Source organism: Cebidichthys violaceus, unplaced genomic scaffold, assembly GCF_023349555.1.
Source record: "Cebidichthys violaceus isolate CVI_PGR_0920_01 unplaced genomic scaffold, fCebVio1.0.p SCAF_9, whole genome shotgun sequence".
Classification (NCBI taxonomy): domain Eukaryota; kingdom Metazoa; phylum Chordata; class Actinopteri; order Perciformes; family Stichaeidae; genus Cebidichthys; species Cebidichthys violaceus.
Genome location: NW_027176975.1, coordinates 15,634,607 through 15,649,939, shown reverse-complemented (window position 1 = coordinate 15,649,939; position 15,333 = coordinate 15,634,607).

The window sequence follows — 15,333 nt, the reverse complement described above, 5'->3', positions numbered from 1 at the left end:
ACAAGCAACTGTAAACTGCATTTCTGGGCCTAAAATAAATCCTAGAGGCATTATAAATAAATATATAGATTTATGCAACTATCTCTTGTTTTCCTATTTCGAACCTATACCTTCTGTCTCAAGGGAACTATAGCTTTGAAGAATGTAATTGTACTGGGGATTCCCATTGGTCTGAGCAAATTTCCCACAAATTCCCATTGGCCATGGCTCTCAGTGTGTGTGTGTGTGTGTGTGTGTGTGTGTGTGTGTGTGTGTGTGTGTGTGTGTGTGTGTGTGTGAGGTTAATCATGTTGGCGTAGAGAAACCCAGACATGTCCAAGTTCACAATAGTCTCATGTACCCCCACCCTTCACTCCCACCATCACCACCCCAAGTCCTCATTCCCGTTGTCTCTTCCAGTAAAAACAGGCCTGTGTTATCTCCTGGATTGCTGATAATGCTAGCCTCACAAATGCAACACTGTTTGTTCAGCCATTATAGACTAAATTCACCAGAAAAAGCCTCTGTACTTTTCAGCCACTATCAGAGTGAAGCGTATTACACAAGTCTAAAAACAGACCTGGTCTATCTGGGCCAGCTGTGCCCAGGCTACTCCTTGCACTGCTTAATCACAAACATCAGAGTTTCATCATATTTTTTAAGATGCGTAATTTACGTCCCGATAAGGACGCAGCGCTCTGGTATGTCATGATCTCCAATCAGCTCACAGTTTCACTAGTGTGGACTCATTTCGTTCCTTCGAATCCAAAAACAAACATGCTGCAGGTGGATTGGAGGTTAAGGCCAGAGGGTGAAAGGTGAAATGCAGGTTTATCTGATCTGGAATGAAAGCCTGAAGAAATCAGATAATCTGTTGTAATGTGTCTGGAATTAAAAACGGCGCCTGACTAAAGCAGCATACCATCCCACAGACCCAGGTCACTCCCTAAAGCCCAGGAGATGATGCAGAGAAGGCAAACACTATACTGTGCTTGAAGGGACAGAGAGGCTTGTACTCAGACCACACACTAACAGCTACAGCTGTTTCCATTTTTGTTTTTTGTTTTACAGCGTATGATCTGTCGCCTGATCAAATACTTGCTATTTCTGCTCACTCAGACATGGAGGACGGAATGTCTCCTTTTACTGTAGCTAAAGTTAACAATCAAATGTTGCTAGATAATCTGACCTCATGTAAGAGGATTGCACAATGTATACAAGGCATTGACTCACATTTGTTAAATCAATCCTCATCATGTACATATATGTTATGATGTCCTGTCAAAGTGTTCAGAGTTGCCAGGAACTTGGATTCACTGACCGAAACAGATTGCCAGCCTCATCACTCATCTACTCTCTTATCAGGATGGCTGAGAAAAGTGATGCATAAGCAATGCAAAACAAGTCAACCCCTTTCCTTTAATGTGGCTTTCATGCAAAATGAAATGTTTTTTCCCCCCTGCAGTTGAGAAGCTGTTGGTTGGAAGGCTTTGGGGTCAAAGTGAAGTGTGGTCAGTTGCAATCTTGCCATCTGGGCTCTATCTGAACCACAGACGGAGGTCAAGTTTACACAGCACACACACGGCAATCACATTCATTCAACACGGCTACATGCGGCACTGGAAATTTCCTTTATGCCTTGATCGCATCCAGGGTTAAAAAAAGCTCAGTGGGGAAACTTGATTCGACTGAACGACTGAGTATGGGAGCACACCTGTTATGAATTAACACATAGTTTGATACACTGTATGTTCATACAGTAGCATAGTGTAAACAATAATGTAGCAGCAGCATTTCTGAATAGTGTGTCGTATGCATTAAATGACTAACAAACACATCATATTTGATTGTTTTCAGATGTAGAAAGCTCGGATGGGGATAAGACGGGGATGGAGACACAATCTACAGTGAGATCAAATGTGTCCCTGTTGAAGAATGTGAAAAATGTCATCAGGTTGCGTGTCACCTCTTCTGTTCAAGGTGATGTCACAATCTTATGCAGTCAGACAATACAAGGTGTGTCAATTAAACTACATGCAACCAACAATACAAAAACACCAAACAGTTGGCCCCTGTTGTACTCACTTTAGCTTACCTCTGAAGCATCAAACTATCTCTGGCCTAATGCTGGACCTGTCCTCCTAGCGTGAGGGATTCATCATAGAGGGGGAGGAATAGGGGAATGCTGGAGACAACCAAACAGGCAGCAACCCAGGAAGCTCTAACTCAAGAAGGGAGCATCAAGCATGATTTCCCTCTCAGATAAAGTTGGAATTCAATTAGAAAACACTCTTTGAGACATCTGACACGAATGAGAACGCAAACAGCAGATTGAGACAAGAGAGGGCTGGAATGAAAATGCTTAATTGCTATGTGAAATCTACCTCAGAAATATAGTAATACAGACTTTACTGCAATAAATGACCAGTTAACTTGCAGACTTATAGACCAATACAGACTGAGGTAACTCGAATCAAATCCAATTGAGAGACTCTGAAAAAGAAAGAAAAGCTCTCTTGAGTTCCCATGGCTCACTGTAGATGCCGGCATTAATTCTATCCATACAAGAAGAAGAGTGGGTGCTCCAAAAATTCATGAGGAATTCATGAGAAATCACTGAAGCATATCTAAATAACTTTTTATTGGTTGTTAACTCCAGCCAAAGGCAAGGCAAGTTTATTTGTATAGCACATTTCAACAACAAGGTAATTGAAAGTGCTTCACATAAAACCATTAAAAGCATTAAAACATAAGGCAAAAGAAAAGGAGATTTAAAAGCAATTAAGAACATTCATTGAAACACTAAAAACAGTCATTAAAACACTAGAAAGCAGTGTAAGAAATAATATACAGTAGTAAAATGCAGAAAAGCAGGAAATTGATTAATATCCTTGAATCTGGTTCAATTAAAGGCAGCAGCAAACAGAAAAGTCTTCAATCTTGATTTAAAGGAGCTGAGGGTCTCAGCAGACCTGCAGCTTTCTGGGACTTTGTTCCAGATATGTGGAGCAGAAGAACTCATCTCTCTCTCAGTGCACTTTCACAAAAACAGGCTTTATCATCCCCTATATTAAGGCTAAGTTGGTCATGACAATAGACAGGATAATCAAATAACTTTATTTGATTTAAACTTTAAACTCTTGGCAGTATATGTACCTCTGTCCTTTGGTGGGAAGGTCTTCTTTGCAAAATCACACGATTTCAAGATGAGTTACTAAGCTCTAACTGGAAAAGGGGTTACGAACAAATCTTTCATTTTAGCTGCTTGCATCCTTAATTTGGAGCCCCTACAGACAGGTCTCACATTGGGGGAAAACCAACATTACAAAATGGTTTGTGCAATTGCCTTTTCGCGCATCAGACACGTAAACAAACTAAGGCGCGCAAAGATTAGTGCAAATACACATGTGCATAGTGCAAAAAAAATAATGGGCAAAACTTGTGTGCATGGCTGTGCATGTGATCACTGTCTGCTGCTCAGCTTAATATTCAACCAGAGGCTGCTAGTGAAAGATAAACCTGCACACCAAGGAATCTATTCTGAGATCTATAGTAAAATGATAATTGTCTTAGTACTATTATTTAATTACTATTATTCCAAACTAAAGTGAATGACACAGCTGTAGGAAAGCAATTAATTCAATTTCTCTAGACCAAAGTACCGATTCATCTCAACACTAGGTATTATTCAAACACTTAGGTCTGTCCTTAGAGGCCATTCTACAACCAAAACATTTTCCCCATGGCATGCAACAAAAACAACAACAACAGACAGTTGAGGAAAACAGGGCAAGGCTCAAATCACAAGAATGGAGAAACTGCTGGAGGCATAAACAATGGAATACACTTGTTTTTCTCTTACTTGAGTCCAATATGTGTAGCACAAGAGAAATGGATTATTTAAATATGATACCGTTGACAGAGCTGATAAGCATAAGATGCATAAAATCAGTCACAAGAAGTGAAGGCAATTGCTTCCATATCTCAGCAAACAACTTCCCCATGGCTATTAATTGCCCATTTGGCCTGGCGCTAGTATTTAGTGCCATTAAAATAAGTTTATAAGGGGACAATTCTTCTGCTAACTCCGGGTCTAATCTGCCAACATCAGGCTGCAACAGCAATTGGAACTGGAGATGTCTGCAGTTGACTGAGTGAGGGACAGGGAAACACATTCATAAAGGGTTGAAAGTTATTGGTTGGGTGGAAACTCACAAAAAAACTGCTCTTGTGCATTAACTACTAATGTCTTACTGCATACTATAACATGGGCCAGAAAGGTCAAATTCCAACAGCACTTAAAAAGCATTAATATCATATTTAAGTCTTTTGGGACAAATAAAGTGTGAGGGTACCAAGATAGACAAAAATACTTTTATTAAAGCATATTATGAGAGTCATGAAGCCTTTCAAGGAGTTTTTTCAATCAAATATTTTTTAAATGTAAACAATGGATCAAATTACTATGTGCCTGTGAAAGGGGTTGCACATAGTGAACAAACCTACATAAACACCCTTGGCTCTACATCTTTAAACTTATTGTTTTGTGTTTTACGACTCGAAAATGTACTGTGCCAGATGCAGTTGATAGTGTGTGTGTTTTTCTTTCTGCATAGCTGAGTCTTCATGATGCAAAATATGTTAAGTGTTTTCCTATGCAAGACCTATATGGGACAGTCTAATTTATTTTTAAGGTGAAAACTTCAAGTCTAAGTGCAGTCAAATCCAAATAAAGACTCAAATAAAGTCCTAATTTGTGTGACTGAAGTCTCATTCAAGTCTCAAGTCCAGAGCTCTGGGCACATTTATCAAATAGCTATGAGTTGCCATTTCCTAAGAACATTTTTAAAAGATCGGATTTCTATCTCTGTTTTACCCAGTAAAATACATAATATCTGAGTGTTTCTCAACAGGCACACAGAGTCCTGCCCACCTGCCCACACTGTCATTAGCTGATAAGATTTGTAATTACAGGACTAATCAAAGTCTTAATGACATGCAATTCCATTAGAAATCTGTTATGTCCTAAACTGTAATAAACACTTTGTTATAGTGGTTCCATGTCCCCACTTCTCATTCTTTTGGCGGACCTTGTTGACACATCAAACAAGCTTTACTAACTGGAAATAAGGTGACGACATGAGCTGCACAAACTCTGCCTTGTAAATCTATGTAGCAAATAAAAAAATAAAAAAGGTGGATATCCACATACATAAAATGTAAAATGTGATTGACACTGTGCTACATCGTCTGATTTTAGTGTGTCTAATGTGGTGGATACTTTTCTATGTAGTGCACAAAGCAAAGGTTGAGCATTTTATGCCAATTTCTCACCAACAAAAAAAGGCAGTATTAACTGCATTCTGGCTCGGTGGCAAGGCAGTATCTCTAATGACTTTGGGATAACAAGGCATGTTTCTCCAGCCGTGTTGTTTTTTCCTCCAACATAATGTGGATTGGTTTCCCCTAAGCAATGAGATGTCCTGTTTGCATTTTTGGGCTGGTACTCAACTGGCCTTAGCGCAGAGGAAGAACCAAACACAGGGACTGACTGTTCTATTTTAAAAGTCAGAGGAACGGGTCTAAGCTTGTCAACTGCCTACATATACCATTAGCAAAGCGAGCAATGTTCCAAAGCAAAAAGGAAACTGGCTGAAGAGATGCTATCGCACGCCGCATTCCCGTGTTTTCATGCCATTTGTGTCCCCCCTTGTGTCTCAATCTCAAGAGTAAAATCTCTTCTACCTATCTTCTCCACCCACACATTCTCACATTCACATCTATCCTTCTGCTTGATCTCCCCAGTGCCATTCAAGCATAAACTGGCCGTTCAAGATTCTTGTGAACATACAGGCTAAAGCAATGTTGAGGTGTGTCCTTCTAATCTTAGTCTGGCTGGCATTGAGGAGGTGAGCATGTCAAGGGACTTGCGTGCAGCACAGGAATTTAGGAACAAAGGAAGGCAGATGCCGCCTTCCCCCCACTAGCATCTTGTCCTTCTATCTTCAAAGCCCCTTGGGATCAACAATTAGAGATACTGTCATGAAACTATCCCAAAATAACAACACAGAACATAATAGTATTTTAAGAAGCATAATCCAAAAAAATAAAGTCATAATACTACAGCATGTTGTTCTTCTCAATGAGGGGTCATTCAGTCATAGATTACACAACCCAGTTCCCCTTCCTCTACATTTCCTTTTTCTCAGCTTTATCTTCAATCAGCATGTTAAGCCTTATTACAATATGCTTTACTTGGCGCCAGGGGCTGAGCCCTGTAACAAAGTCTTAAAGGTGCAGTCATTCTGGGCACCAATGGAAATCTGCTTCATCAAAAAGTTTTTGCACAGGTATTTCATTCCATTAAGCACAGGTAGAGTTCATGTTACATTTTGCATAACAGATGCTCATTTTGAACCGTGTTGTTAGCATACACTGGATTTTTAGTGCTTTCCTCCTCCATGATATCATTTGAATGCTGCATCTGACAATAATGTTGACAAGAGGATTGAGACTAAACCAAAACAGTTAAGTTACTGGCCAGAAAACCTTAACAATTTGCTAAAAGATGCTAAAGTCAGTACCAGCCCTTTCACATAAAAGTAGTCATGTAAGCCAATGTTCACATAAAAATATTGTATCAGCATGAACACTTGTGTTTAATTTATCTGTCCTTATGTCAAGAGCTCAATATTTGAACATGGAACATTGTCAAAAGGTTCTTAGCACTGCTGATAAAAATAGCCTTCAAGCTTGTATTATTTGATGGGGTGGTGATGAGCAGAGGGTAAGAGCAATTAGAGGTGAAAATAAAATGCCTTAAATGGAGACGTTAGTTGTCAGCGACTAAAAAAACAAAACTGGGACTAAAGGCAAAAGCAAAGTGAAAGTGTACATTATGATGAAATACATTAACACATTCCTGAAAGCTTTAGATTCTGAAGATGTTATGCTAATAATGCACAACCTTCATTTTCAGATTTTCTGTCCGTGTTTTTGATTTAAAGTTTGAAAGCAAAATGCATGCTAAATAAATGCTGACATCCACTCGATGTCAGGAGAAAGGCATGGACACATAGAGGCCAGTTGGTCTGTTATCAGACCAGCACAGAAACTTAAAAGTATGTGAATTTTCAGGGCAAAGGTTCTGATAATTAGCGAATACATGTTGTGTGATAAGAGCCCTTCCAGCCCCTCCCACTACCCTAGGGATTGACAATTTAGCATAAGAATTTGCTTAAGAATTTAGACACAATATAGATATAAATTAAATCAAATTTACAAAAAATTAATAAAAAAATGTTTCTTTATATAATTTGTTTAAGAAATACATTTTTAAAAAGTAAATAAATTTAAATTTAAAAATCAATAAGTTCAATCAAATTAATTGACAAAAATACATGAAAATCATAGTATGTTGCTGATTTTTTAAGAGAAAAACAAAGCCCTAATAAAGAGAAAGGACTATTGTCCTGTGCATAAAGCCAAAGCAAAAATTATATAAATCCCCAAAACGACCTCTAATCTCTCAAAGAAATTTGTCTACCGTCTCTTTTTAGGGATGAAACAATACCTCAAGAAACTTCAGTAACTCGGTTGCTAAAAATCATCAATATTGTAAGCAACCTCTTGAACCCTAACCCTATTTTTAGGCCTCTGCTCGGAAATTGCATACCCATACTAAAAATAGTTTATTTCTGCAACCACAAAGTTTATTTGAATAATTTTGGTGTTATAATAAAGGGAACACTTGTGAGATTTGTTCAGATGTGTAAATATCAGGATATGTGTTACTGGTTAAGAGTAAATGAAGATGGCACACAGAACAACATTTTCAGGTTTGTCTAAACAAAAAAAAAAGCACTTTCAGGATTATAATTTCTTTGGAATGATGCAGCTGCATGTTTAAACCTCTCCCAAATCATAGCACAATATGTGAACAGTCTCTCTGCAAAATTTGACTTTGATAAGGTGAAGCACAGCAAAATTAGAGAGGTTTTAGTACAGAGAGTTCAAATGAGGTCTCCAAATTGGTCATTTTGGCACAATGTGTGCCACTTTAATTTTCTCATGTACCAAACTATATATTTCACTTGTATATCACTAATGGTGTTCAATACATCCAAATACGCAGAGCCCTGTCTCAGGGACCCATTGGTCGATTTCAGTGATTGACACCTCTTTCAACGCATTAGAGCCAATAGAATTGAGCTATACACACGTGGAAATGATTGACAACACTGTTAGCCAATCAGAATCAGCAAAGTGCCGTTCTGTGACGCGTACTGGCTGTGAGTCACGAAAATGTCATCCCGCCTCTCATTCTTCTCCAATCACCTAGGGACGCCTGGAATAATTTAAATGTAAGACCGGATGTAGCTGTAACGTATCCGGTGCAAAAATTACCAGTAAAATGATTTTATCACGGATAAACGATTACGGTAAGAGAAATTTTACAACAATCGTTTGATGAAGCAATGTGTATTGCTGGTGTTCGTTGGCTCATATCTTGCCGATGCTGTGTTCTAGCTGGATTTGATGCACATGTCCAGAATTCGTAGGTTGTCTGCTTTTTTTTTTTAGATATTGTGTGTGTATTTGTGATAAACAAACAGTATGTTAAAATATGTGTGTTATTGAAGTCTTAAGTGTCTATTTAAAGTCTACAAAACAGTGTTTCACATTATGGCAGTAGTTACAGTATATATACCTGAATGTAACCAAACCACCGTAAGATCCTTCAACACTTTAAAATTAAACCCAATTTTGGTGCATCATCACCTTCTGCACCGTTACCTATACTCATAGCAATAGGTTCTTTGTTATTGCTTGACAGGTATTATGTTTGGGTATTAAGTCTGTCTTGCCTTTCTCTAATGTTGCCTAGAACAAACAAATTGTAGATTGTTTGCACAGACTTGTTCATTATTCCTCAGTACACGGTCACCTGCAACTCATCAGAAATGTGATGTGATAAGTTGCAGGCCACATTAATGTTGGTTTGTTTCCATTGATTTATTAGCTCCTAACTGACGGAGTCGGGTGAAACTCCAAAAAGAAGAGCTGTGTCTGTTTCTTACTCACAGGTTTGCTCACATTCAAACACTACAGGTAGTATCTTTTCTTAAATTAGATTGACCTCATTTTAAAAATAAAATGTGCTAGATGTTTTTAAAATGACAATTAATCTAATTAAATCAACAAAAATAAATAATATTTGTCTTATTTTTTAAATTTGTATTGTTCAATTAAAAGACATTTGGATTCAACTCAATTGAACATTTTAAAACTGTTGTGGGGTTTCAATTAAAATGTATGTAATGTGTAAATGTTCATCTTGGCCTTAGGCTTGTTCTTACTTTCTCTATACGCACACCTCAGATTATATGCTATTTTCCATGGAGGTTTGTTTTCATCATTCCCAGCAGGTTTTCCACCATGAGAGGGAACTTTTCTGTAAATGTATGCAAGTGGTTATGTGTAGGTGTTTGTAGGATAAATTGGAGGAATGTAGTTCATAGGGGACCGGGTTAGCTTAAGTATTAAGGTTAACTTAATATAGATATGAGAGTTCAGGCTAAGGTTAGATATCAAGGGATGAATCAAAGATGTGTGAGTACTAGTTCTAGTGAGTGCAGCATATGTGGGTGTGTGCTTGTTTTATCTGTTTTATCAGGGAAATCTCGACAGATTAATTGTAAAAGGTCTTGGTTAGATACACCACAGCTGCATGAAAACAACATTTTCCAAGAAATATTCAGAGATTTTTCCTTCTGACCTCTAAAATACAATAAATGACTTGGTCTATAATGAGGCCCACTTAATGTGGGTGGTGTGGTGCAAAGCAAGATACAATGATCGGCCTTGAAACACTGTGGCCAGAAGCACTGTGCTTGCAAACGTACATGATAAGTCTGTGGAAACATTTGGTTACTGCAGTATGACCACTGAGGATGCAGGCCAGTCAAAACGGGTTCTGTGAGCCCAAATATGTTTATGACTGTTTATATCCTTATTACAAAAATTACACATCTTGAGACTGATTGACGAACTTCTTGTGTCTTAATTATTATATGGTGGACTTCATGCAGCCAGAGAAAATGGGTGGTACACCTTGTTTATTAAGCAAGGCCTAAACTGGTGTGCTGGGCTTTGACATTAGTCTGGAATATGTGTGTATTAGACACACTGTGTAGTAGAGCATGTCAGCATGTCACTCCAGGTAATGTCTGCACAGTGTCTTGTTTTTCACTCATGTTTAGAGTATTAGAGCAGGACGGTGAGAGTTTGCTGTGAAAAATGGCCGCTGTGGATGGACACAAAAGCATTTGGTTGGAACAATTTAAACACTCCTAAATACAAATGTGTGAATAGACAATAAAAGAGCAACTTAACTGTAGTCAATTCCACATGGTGCCACAACATGAAATCTCTTGTCTCTTCAGTTTGAGACAGTTTGGAGGATAGGGATGATTCCTAGAACTACATTATCTTACCATCTTAAACATGATGTTCATAATGTCGAACTCATCAAACCGGTTTCAGTTTCACAAACAATAAGCTACAAAACAAAGAGTGGTGTTCTTAAGTCCAAGGGATATTTCTTGAGCGTGCTGTGGTGCTGGACATTGTTCTTGAAGCTGTATAATAATCCCTGTTGTCTGTTAGATAACATCAAGGTTATCAATATGGGAGAAATCAGGGGATTTGCAGTCACAGTAGTCACTTGGCAGTGACTATAGAAAGCCCAGCTGCTTCTCAAACTGACGCTGGGGGGGCGCCTTCTGCGTTGGCAGCAATGAAAAAGGACTGAAATACAAGAAAGGAATATGGCCCTGTGAAGGTATCACACTACTCAGCCTCCCTGGTAAATTCTACTCCAAGGTGCTGGAAAGGAGGATTCGGCCTATAGCTGAACCTCGGATTGAAGAGGAACAATGCGGATTCCGTCCTGGCCGTGGAACAACGGACCAGCTCTTCACTCTCGCAAGGATCCTGGAGGGGGCTTGGGAATACGCCCATCCGGTCTACATGTGTTTTGTGGACCTGGAGAAGGCGTATGACCGGGTCCCCAGGGAGATACTGTGGGAGGTGCTGCGGGAGTGTGGGGTGAGGGGGCCACTTCTGGGGGCCATCCAATCCCTGTATGCCCAAAGCGAGAGCTGTGCTCGGCAGTAAGTCGGACTCGTATCCGGTGAGGGTTGGCCTCCGCCAGGGCTGCGCTTTGTCATCAATCCTGTTTGTGGTATTCATGGACAGGATATTGAGGCGTAGTCGTGGGGAGGAGTGTTTACAGTTCGGTGGGCTGAGGATTGCATTGCTGCTGTTTGCAGATGATGTGGTCCTGATGTCTTCATTGGGCTGTGACCTCCAGCACTCACTGGATTGGTTCGCAGCCGAGTGTGAAGCGGTTGGGGTGAGGATCAGCACCTCTAAATCTGAGGCCATGGTTCTCAGCAGGAAACCGGTGGATTTATTTATTTGTTTATTTATTTTGCAGGGACAATGCACACCAATCAACAGCGAAACTGTAAGTGAGCCAGAGAGGCTAGTTTTCATCTGCTGTCCCCGGCCAGATGTTCGAAGGCTGCCTAAAAGTTACAAAATTTCAAATAAAATGGAATTAAAATTCATAGAACGTATAGTAACGTATAGACAAAACCAATACACATATAAGCAAAAGAAAAGTGTACGACACTAGAGCAGAGCAGAACAAACCCACCTACAGTACAAGCACATATATAACACTGACACATAACACACAAAAATGGAAAATAGCAACACTGAACAAGACAAATGCACATATAGGCAAAACAAGCAGGCAGGACAGACAGTACATCAATGCTTGCACACCTGATTGGCAACAAGCCATTCCTTAAGGCTATGTTTGAATGTTTTGTATGTGTTTTGTGTGCGTATATGTGGTGGCAGAGCATTCCACAAGTGAGCTGCCTTCACAGACTCATTCCCTACTCCGGGTAGGGAATGAGTCCTTACCCCATGTGAAGGAGTTCAATTACCTCGGGGACATCTCCCTTAGAGGTAGGGTGAGAAGTTCGGTCATCCGTGAGGGACTCGGAGTAGAGTCGTTGCTCCTTTGGTGGAAAGGAGCCAGTTGAGGTGGTTCGGGCATCTGGTAAGGATGCCACCTGGGCGCCTCCCTAGGGAGGTGTTCCAGGCACGACCAGCTGGGAGGAGACCCCGAGGGATGCCCAGGACCAGGTGGAGGGACTATATCTCCAAACTGGCCTGGGAGCGCCTCGGGATCCCCCAGTCAGAGCTGGCTGATGTGGCCCGGGAAAGGGAAGTTTGGGGTCCCCTGCTGGAGCTGTTGCCCCCGCGACCCGATCACGGATAAGCGGTTGAAGATGACATGAGATGAGATGAGAAGTACCAATACCTGAATTGTATCTATGAGAGGAAATGTTGCCGAATGCAAAGTGTGGCAAAAGAGAGCAATGTGGCAATTACAGAGACGAAGAGGTTCACAATTATGAAAACACTTCTGGTTTTTAAAAAGCGTTGCAAATGTTTGATGAGATAGGAAAAGCATTTTAACATGTTTATTGGGATGTAAGAGTACACACAATATTACCCATATTTGCCCTGTGCCGTTCTTGTGCCCCTATTTTACTTTTACGCTCAATTAACAGTCCAGTGTTTTGCCTCACATTCTTTTTGTGTACTGATCATCAAGACTTCGCATGCAGCTATTATTTATCTGGCATGTTTATCTGACAGAGGATTTCACACTGGTGGATCTCACCTGGATCGCCATCAATAATTCAGTGAGATCACAGGTGGTAATGAACAATTATGGTGAGTAATGTCAACTAAACTCCCACTGGCTGCAGAGGGCCAACATGCTGCTGACACTAGCAGTAGTCATTGATCCCCACAGGACCAGAGGAGAGCTGAACCAGAGCCCTTCTCTCTCTGTCTGTGTGTCTGTCTCTGGCGCCAGCACCCTGCACTCCTGCCTTCCTCACTCTGACACTGATGCAGAGGATGATCAGGAGCAAAGCACTTCTTTTATTAAGATATAAAGCCAGTGTCAACCGCTGACTCTAATTTATGGTTTGCTTTTAAGCTATAATGGCAGACCTTGTGGCTGTATGGATTTTTAATAGCATGTTGTAATGGCAATCGCCAATAGTCTCGCAGATTTACGACCTGGTAACGACTTGCTCCTATTGACCAAGAGCTTGATGTGCAAGCAGCAGGACAAAGCAGGCCACTTGCAGTACTTGCAGTGTTTACGCCAGCATGGATATCATCATACTCTATCGTCACAGTGCTTTGTTCACAAAACTAGCTGAACAACATATTTCAATTGACTGTCCTGCTGCCTGACATGTGTCCTGCTTTACACTAAGGTAACTATTGATCATTAGGTTGTGTCATTTACGAGCACAAGCGAAGACGGTACGTGTTAAAGGATCAACATTTAATTAATATTCAGCCAATAGATACGTTCACTTAGCAGACATAACTTGAGTGAAATCTCTGAGGGCATAAAGATACCAACCTGCGCCAGATACACATGTATGACAAACATTGAGGATTGATTTTAAGATTTTATTTATTACTTTAAAGCCCAAGCCCCTCGTAGCCTGCCTCCAGAATATATATCTGAACTGCTGTCCCCTTACCAACCAGAGTGCAGCCTCAGATCCTCAGTCAGGAACCTACTGACTGTTCCCAGCTCACTATTAGAGACTAGAAGGGACCGAGTGTTTGCTGTTTGGCTACTCGGCTGTGGAACGACCTGCCTGAGGAACTCTGGCCTGCTACATCCGTAATTTCTTTTAAATCACTTTAAAGACTTATCTTTATCAAAAGGCTATTTTATAATTTCTCTTTCATTTTTAGGTTTATTTTTATTCTTAACTGTTGAGTTACAAAGTACTTTATTCTTGCCGTTGAGAGTAAAGTGCAGTGTCATCATCCATTGTTTTTAAGTTTATTCCTCTTTTCCTTATGTTTGCCTGATGGTTATTCAAATATTACTGTGTATTTTATTGTTGTGCTTCATTATTCATCTGTGTCATCATATTTTGTGAGGCATACATGTATCAAAGTTCACAGTTTAAAAGTTTAGTTTTTTAGTAAACTGATTAATTAAAAAAAGTATAAAATACTTAATTAAAGCTAAATTAAATGATGCATTATAAAACTAATAGTAAAATTATTTTAAATAACTTTTTACAATTTAATTTATTAATTTGTCTGCTTGTCATAATCTATGTCACAGTTATTTTACTGGCTTTAATATTTACAGCTTCCATTTGTGATTGCTGGGGCCTAAATACTGTCAATATTGATCGGATTGGTCAGGATTGGTCAGCTCCAGACAGCTCCAGAACTCCTAACTATTTAAACATGATCTATTAAACGTGTCTGGGCTAAAGATTATAAAAACAAAGATACTAGTTATTAAAGGAATACTGCAATTAAACATCTGGGTGTATAAGCTTTGCTAGATGAGGAGATTAATAGGTCACTCATATTAGTAACAATCTTTTTATTTTCCTCACCATCAAAAAGCATATTTCCCAAAATGTCAAACTTAACCATGATGATCTACTGAGCATTGTATCATTGAAGGTGTAAAATATACATTTTGATGAACCATGCAAATGATGTGGATGCAAATTTTGTTATTATATGTAATCACAAAATAAATGTTAAGAGAAGCAGGAGACATTGTGTTTTGAGATGCAGATTATGCAAAAGTGGCTGTCACTACTGCTAAGGAATCCAAAAATGTTCATTCCTTTTACAAACATGAGCTTGAGACTGGAGGCATCTGTATGCATTCAGTGTGGTTTTTACAATTAAATACTTAATATGGTCCCAAAAATAGCCTAACATTGGTCTTGAATGTCTATACTGAGAGTGTACGGAGGGATGCCGGTTCCTTAGTATTCCCTGTATACAGCCCCCAAAAGAGACTCATTAGATCATTAAATCTCAGCATGTGGTTCTACTCAGAGCATAATGAGTACGATTTACCCACGACATGATAGTTGCCGAAGACTGAACAACTCGGCCTCTAAACCGCTCTCCTCTCACCTCAACACATGATCTCATGCTATATATCTGCTGGCCGGGGCTCTTGGGCTTTGACTCTCACAGGATGCATACACAAGGAGGAAATGCTCTCTGTTCAAATTTAATTTCCGGGATTCATTATCCTCAGATTCTTGACATATGTCACAATAATACACATTATGCATATTATTATAGTACACATTTCCTACAAGATAAAGTAGAGCCATCATTATTGTTCGGGGTTGTGTTCTGCATTTGCAACCACTCTGTCCTTCTCAGGGCTTCTCTAATGTACAGTTT